Source organism: Phyllobates terribilis, unplaced genomic scaffold (assembly GCF_046119375.1).
Source record: "Phyllobates terribilis strain yellow unplaced genomic scaffold, ASM4611937v1 Scaffold_6292__1_contigs__length_45519, whole genome shotgun sequence".
NCBI classification, from domain to species: domain Eukaryota; kingdom Metazoa; phylum Chordata; class Amphibia; order Anura; family Dendrobatidae; genus Phyllobates; species Phyllobates terribilis.
In genome coordinates, this window is record NW_027369036.1 from 5197 (window position 1) to 13442 (window position 8246).

Sequence of the window (8246 nt, forward strand, 5' to 3'; positions counted from 1 at the left end):
ATGCTCGACCATCACTGCAGTTAAATATATCTACAAAGGACATGAGTGTGTCAGCTTCAACTTAATCCAAGGTGCCATGCGAACACCTGATGAAATCTCGAGCTACCAAAACGCAAGATGGATATCCCCTCCTGAAGCTGCTTGGTGAATCTTTGGCCTCCATTTATATGATATATACCCAGCTGTTTTTCCACTTCAAGTTCATTTACCGAACATGCAAACTATTAATTTCCGCGAAAGCGAAGACTTGACTAGCATTACAGGGCACGAACATAGATCCCGCACAATGTTAACTGAATTTCGGTCGAATAACAAAACTTCCCAAAATCAAACAAAATACTTGTATCCAGAAATTATGTATGGAATTCATCGCTGAAGATATGGACTGTAAGGAAAACCAAAACAACCACCATTGCACGATTAACTTATGCAAGCCCTTCTGAAGGCGAAAGATATTATTTTAGGGTCTTACTTTCTCATGTACCTGGTCCACAGTCATTCATAGACCTACTAACATTTGATTCCCATACGTACAAATCATTTCAAGAAGTTGCACAACAACGCGGCTTACTACAGGCTGACAACTACGCTGAATCATGCATGAATGAAGCTATACAATTCCAGATGCCTAATGCATTACGCCACTTATTCTCGACTTTATTAGTATTCTGCGAACCACAAAACTCGCTAGCACTTTGGAAAACACACTATAAATCTTTATCAGAAGATTTTGCAAAGCTATTCCCTTCAGACAACGAAAAAGTAATGCAACTAACTGTTACCCAGATTGAAACTCATTTGGAAGCCATGGGAAAAACCCTGAGATCATATAACTTACACGAAATTTCACCGCATCCTGCTTATACTATACCTAAAGACATACGTGACGCACTCACATCTTCAGTGCCACCGGAATTTATTGACGCACACACAAAGTTAAACAGCGAACAATTAAATGCTTACAAATCCATCATGCAACATGTAACCAACGGCGAGTCGGGAGCATTTTTCATTGATGGTCCCGGTGGAATAGGCAAGACATTCTTATACTGTGCCTTATATGCAACATTACGCTCAATTGGAAAGATTGTATTACCCACAGCTACATCTGGCATAGCGGCCTCTAATATTCCTACAGGTAGAACTGCACATTCTCGATTCAAAATACCAATCGATGAAGACAATTCATCAACATGCAACATCTCAAAGCAGAGTAGCCTGGCCCAACTAATACGAGAAACGTCTCTAATCATTTGGGACGAAGCATCAATGGCAAAAAAAGGTAAATATAGAATCACTCAACCATCTACTACAAGATATATGTGACAGCGACAGACTATTTGGTGGAAAAGTAGTTGTACTTGGAGGTGACTTCCGTCAAGTCCTACCTGTATTACCAGGAAAAACCCAGCATGAGGCACTAAATGCTAGCCTGATAAGCTCATATTTGTGGCCCCAGTTACAACAATTTAAGCTTACAATAAACATGCGTGCACAAGAAGATCCAAGCTTCTCAAACTTCTTACTCGAACTAGGCAACGGAAATCTGCAACATGATGAACATGCACCTATAAATATACCTCATAGCATTATACTGAATAACACAGACACAGATGACGACTTCCAATTCCTAGCGCAAACAATCTTTCCCGAAATGCACTCATCGCCTACAAATGTGCAAATATACAGCGAACGGGGAATACTAACCCCGACAAATGACGGAGTCGACCGTATTAACGAAAGTCTAACTCACCAATTTGCTTGCGAGCCTACAACCTACCATAGTTTTGACTCCGTCAACGACGACAACTGCACCACATTTACGCCTAAATTTCTCAACACATTATGCCCTACTGGAATGAGCCCACACAAAATAATTTTAAAAGAAAACTGCCCAGTTATATTAATATGCAATTTGGATCCATCTTCAGGCCTATGCAACGGGACTCGACTAATCTGCAAAAGGTTCTTCAAAAACATCATACATTGTGAAATTAGTACAGGGTACTATAAAGGGCACCAGATTCTCCTACCAAGAATAACATTACGCCCGCCATCAAACACAAAATACCCATTTCAATTTCACAGAAAACAATTCCCGATAAAACTATGTTTTGCCATGACAATTAACAAGGCACAAGGCCAAACCCTAGCTAAAGTCATACTATACTTGCAACAACCCTGCTTCTCGCACGGACAACTATACGTAGCACTTTCAAGAGCACGCAAACAAGATGATGTGAAGATCCTAATGAATCCATCACATCACTAAAACTCCCAATCATCCACAGTCCAGAACATAGTTTCTTTTGAAACACTAAAACGGGCAGGAATCGGATAATAACAACAAACTACAATTGCAACAAAAATATCCTGCTTTACAATACCCAGGTATGTTCATAGGTCCTATTTCATACCCATCAATATTTATATCAATTATACAAATATGTTTCAACTAATAAGCAAATTGGTTACTGCAGGTGTTGTAAAACGGCAACAAACAAACACCAACCATCAAGCCCTGCACTCTCTACATCTGTACTATCTTCTTACGCATTATACAACTTTGTAGATCTCGAAATGCGACCTATGTAAATACGAATTCCTAACTTTTCATATATAAATTAACCGCACATTTTTTTGCCGAAATATGTGTCCGACATATCACCCGCGTGCTTCGCACGCGGGTCCTCCTAGTATTCACAAACAAAGCTGGTACAGAAAGACCAATAGGCCAGCCGACATTGGTAGGATATCCTAATTTTACAAAGTGCCGATAATGCTTGGTTGATATATGATTCAGGCATTTGTTCTTGCTAAGCTTAGTACGTATTTCACAAATCCACACATAAGAATGAAAGGAAAATAGCTGCTGAGAAAGGTACTTCGGTAATGTATGGTGGCTAATCACCATAACACCCGTCTTAAAGGAAAATCTTGTACTAATCATTTATACTTTATAGTGGGATTTACTTCTTGTTCTTATTGGTTTCCACCATAACAGATGAAGCGGTGTCATCAATGCCTTCACATGTCTTTCTCTTGCTCGAGGTTGAGTTTGACCGATTTCCGTGATGCACCTCTAAGTTGCTCATTTTAACCATAACCGAGGATGTGGAGTGAACTGAGTTCTGAACAGAATGGAAAGAACTTTCTGAATTATTTGTTCCTGGCATAATGGCGGTTTCATTGTTGATAAAGTCATCTAGATCTTTGTCAGTGAAAGGGGGGTCAATGCTTAGGAGAACCGGCATCATGAGTGCTTTAGAGGTTTCAGGTAGAGCAGCCTGGTCTAGGCCATTCAGTTCATCATTCATCAAATCATCAAGTTCATCCTCGAAAAGTTCTTCATAATACTCCCCAGAATACTCTTCTTCACCCAGTTTTTGTATTTCACGGGTCTGATTTTCATCAAGTTCCAGCTGTATTGGAAGGTTGGAGAAGCCACGCAGTCCAGAATTAACCTGCTGCGTCTTGACAGGGTCATGGTTTATATCAGTGTTCAACAAAGACAGAGTTGTAGAGGATTGGCAAGGCCAAAGTTCCAGTGAGAAAACGAGGTTAATATTACTTACATTACCGATTCTATGGAACGACAGTAAGGATTTCAGAGATTTAAAAATACCAGAATTTGGCCATTCAAACCTATTATTTTCAGCTGGTAGAATAGTGGACACCAGATTTGCAGTGGGTTCATATGGTTTTCCTGGATCAATGTAGTCATTTATAGTTATAATTATTGACTCATTCAGTTAAAAAAGATTAGTATAGGGGAAGAAGTAACCATGAGAATCAGCCAAGACATCTTAAGGGTGAATTGTTCCTTGCTGCATTTTTTATGACACCACCAAATGATCATTGGGAGCAGCCATTTCTAAGTAGTACAGATAAGACATTAGATTAGGATGCATAGAAGCAAATGTTTAAAAATTACCGGAAAAAGGAGTGAATTCTACCCATGTTGATTTCGTAATTAGGAGCCTCCACCTGAGCTTTCTTAGGATAAATATAATTTGTAGAGTTTGCAAATAGGGATAGGATTAGCAATATAAAATCTCATGCATATGATAATATGACAATTAATGTACTAGTTAGGCCAATTCCAAACAAATTGATCAAAGAGATAGTAATAGCCTGAAGCCACAATCACGTTTGGTGTATCTTCAAAGTTTTTGTCACACATAAGAATGTGGTTTATCATCTTATCGGAGTCCTCAGATTCATACGTAACGTTGATGCCACCCTTCCCGGAAGGATAGATGTTGTTACTTGGGAATTGGTAGGTGTTTGTTGGAGGATCAATTTTGTTGTTCTTTTCCACCCTGTTCCAACTCCCAGAGTCCTGGGAAGCCGAGGGCTGATTTAGGATGGAAATTGATTTAGTAGAGGTTTTTTTTAGAGTGAGTTGGAGAGTTGGTATTGGAGCATTCCTATGAGGACAATCTTTGTAGATATGGGCACTCTTCCCACAAGCACCACACCTTGCAGAAAAATCATCAAACCAAAGAGAGTACTTAATTTGGTTGAAGTGTTCATCAGGAACAATCACCCCCTTTCCAAACGTTTTCTCCACATCAGTATGGATATAAAATCTAGTAAACATGTTCTATCTTTCACTATTGTGGGTAGGGTTCATCTTAAGGAATTTCCCAGTTTGGTTTCCCTCAATAATAGTTTCGAGAGCATCACTATTAGCAAATTCCTCCGGGGGTAATGGAGACGAACCCAAAGGTCCAGTTGGGAGATTGATTCTGTTGTAGGGTCAAAACTGGGGTACCAATGTTTAATCAACAAGAGTTGACTAAACATATGATACAGCATGTTAGCCCAGATAAGTTCAAAGTCAACCTTGTTTGAGAAAGTGACCTCAAACCAACCCATTTTCAGGATGGTAAAAACCATGTTACCCTTAAGAGAGGTTTCCACTCAAGTCTTAATTTGGCAAAGAGGTGCGGGAATTCTCTTGGTTCCCCCACCAAAAATCCCACAGGAGTAAGTAGTTTTTTTTCCTACCATTTTCTCTAGCAGAAGCAAGCTTCTTAAACATTTCAGTAGAATCAAAATGAGGAGTAGAGCTCCCCCCTTTTGATTCTAATGGTTGTTTTTCCACTCGGAAGCGAATTGAGAGTTGAGAGTTTGTATTGATGTTTCTGTTTTTTGGGATATCATTGCTCATATTTTTCAGGTTTTGTTTTGAGTGATCAGAAAGGAGAAAGTTACTGAGAGGAACCTTACCGTTCCCCTTGTCCTGTAAACCAACAAGTTGACAGTAGCTCCCGAATACCAGTTCCGGATAGAACAGTCCCAAATAAGCCAAATGAGAATATGAAAAAACAAGTGAGAAAGTTGTAGTGGATTGCAGATTCTATTACCATAGTTAGAGTATTTATAGACTAAGCAAGGTTCAGTAAGTTTGTTCAGAATGAAAAGAGAGGTGTTTTTTCCAATTATAGCAGTACTTGAAGAAGCATGGTTCGATTATTGATTTGCTAGTGACAAGATAGTACCACCACAAATTCCCACCCAGAAAAATGGGAAACTGAGGGAAGCAGCACTTCAATGATGGAGCCCAAAACACGCCATCAGACAGAGAGGCAGAAATGACACTCCGCAGCCGAGAATGTGACTCAGTGTAGGAGGCGAAAAGCAGCACAGAGACGCAATCCACAAAGTTGGACAAATATTGAGAGAAATAGGTGAATGATAGGAGATTAAGGATCCTGATCAGCCATAAGGGGGCCACATTCTTCGGTATTGGTTCTGAAGTTGACAATCCCCAATTTGATTATGAGACCCATACCGTAAATGATTGCAATTCGGAACTTTAGTACAAGCAGCAAAAAGAAATTGGGAAAGAGGATGAAATCAAGAGTACAAATCAAGCTTAATAATGCAATTGAGAAATTTGTAGTACAATATTATGGAGGAAAGAGGGAAAGGGGGTAAGATTGATGAACAAAGGGTAAGTTTGATGAACAGAGGTTTAGTTTTAGGAGAGATTACTACAACTTTTGCAGCCTATTCCTGAAAAAAAATAAAAAAATAATAAAGTATATGCCTACGTCATCATGCTCTACATGGCTTTCAAATTGGCTCAAATGTAAAGGTCAACAAATTTTTTTGACTTTCAATCTTGTTCTACGTGGCTTTAAAAAAATCCATTTGCATTTTTATAAATATTTTGTCTATGTTACTGTTATTTAAATGGAGGTTCATGCATTCAAAAAAAAACTTTAAGCTATATATATCTAGACTTCTAAAAATTCAATATATTTAGAGACGTTATTATAGCTTAACCAATTAATAAGTTATTCCTCTAAAAGAACTACATAGACGAAGCTATATATATTTAGAGATATATCACCAATTCAACTGGTGATATATCTCTCTAAGTAAGGAGCATATGTTAAAAGGTCCGGGGTTCGATTCTCCTTGACAACAACCTCCTTGCCTATATTTACAAGGAAGAGATGGGTTGGGCTGCATGGGCTGCATCCCTGATGCCTCTAGTGCCAAGGTCCGGTCCACTTATCTGTGGCAGCGGCTGGACTAGAGATGTTACAGCGGAGTCATCCAACATATATAAGTTATGAAGACTACCTTTACCGAAACCACCAACCTTCACCTCTTCATTCTCCCTTAATTTTAGACTTTTGGTGTCCCATTGGGTGATGATTGGTAGACATTTTCTTGGGGATGGCTCGTTGTTGATGACCCTCCTATCAACATACACAAGTTGCAAGTTTGTACTTTTTGCACATTAGTAAGAACTCAATGCACTATATAGCAATATTCACATAGCTAAAGAACTATACCAGTAGTAGCAGAACTGGGCCATTGAACCAGCGTCCTTCCCAACTATTGACAACTTTCACCAAACTCTTAAGCATGTAACCACCCTAGTTTATAGATGGTACCACTGTTAAATCATCAGAATAGAGAGGATTTTCATATTTGCACTGGCATTGGAGTTGCTATCATAGAGTACATTTATGAACGGAACCAAAAAATTCCTGATAAACCATTCACCCAATACATTATTCTTCCGTATCATCTCAGCCACATCGTTTGGAGTGATGTTGGTGAATGGTTTAAGTAGGTCCTTTCATGTAGCTCAGTCTACTTTGTATGGCAGTTTCCTTGTGAACTCATCTACTAATGGGTATTGCAGCGGCTTTGAACCGTATTTATCTTTGTATCCCCACCGGTAGGCAAGGTAGGTGACAATATGGTAATACATTAATCATAAGCTCTCTTCTTCTGGTATCTTCATAGTGCAAGATACTCCATCAAATTTTTTACTAACCAGTAGCTTAAGCGTTGTGGGATGGACTTGATGTTGTACTCAAGTACAGCTCTTAGCCCAATTTTACGCAGAACCTCCTTTTGGAGAGTAGACATACCTTGTATAACCTTCCACAAAGCAAGCGGCTTTGACCTTCTGCTAAGGCATGGATGGAGATGCTTCTTCTCCTTTATACCTACCCTCCTCCTCTTATGATGTACCTTAACAGGTAGCTCGTCTTTACCTTCATAACATATTCCTCTTCTTCTTCTTCCAATTCTGCATTACCTGTCTCGTAAGTCATCATCTTCATCAGATGATACTTGGAGACTCTCAATTATTTCCTTCTTCTTTTTCTGTGATACTTCAAGGTTGTCTACTATAATCTTCTTCTTATGGGCTACCTTTGTTTTTTTATACTTTTTTTAGGCAACCACCTTTCCTTCCTCCTTACCGGAAACTCCTTAAAATATATGCATATAAAACATAACTATTTGCACAAAAACTAAAGACACACGCACAAAAAAACGTATATAAGCAAATTATCTATGTATAAAAGCTAAAATGTTTGCACAAACCACCAATGTATCTGCACAGAGTAAATCTAATGACTTAAAGAAACACTTGCACAACATACATTAAATAAAATTCAATACAGGTTAAATAAAGCATGCATTTAAGCTCACAGTCAATCCATAAATACAACTCAACAAGTGCAAGAATTTATGCACACCACAACAATCTGTCTGCATAAAAGATAGAAACACTTGGAGAAAACAATAAAGTATTTTCAGAAATAACAGCACAAAACTCTAATGTATCCGTAAAGGGCCAAAAGTATGTGCACAAAGGCTAAAAGTATCTACACGTAATACATTTGCACATTTGAGGAAGGACTACATCTGTACTCGTTTTTCAGAGTAGTACTTACATCTAGATATATTTACATGTGCAATTAACA

General features: G+C 38.6%; 1 pseudogene; it reads left to right on the top strand.

Annotated features, from left to right (window-relative positions):
* Positions 1–214: 214 nt before the first annotated feature.
* LOC141250877 (ATP-dependent DNA helicase pif1-like) lies at positions 215–2272 on the top strand (annotated as a pseudogene).
* Positions 2273–8246: the final 5974 nt, after the last annotated feature.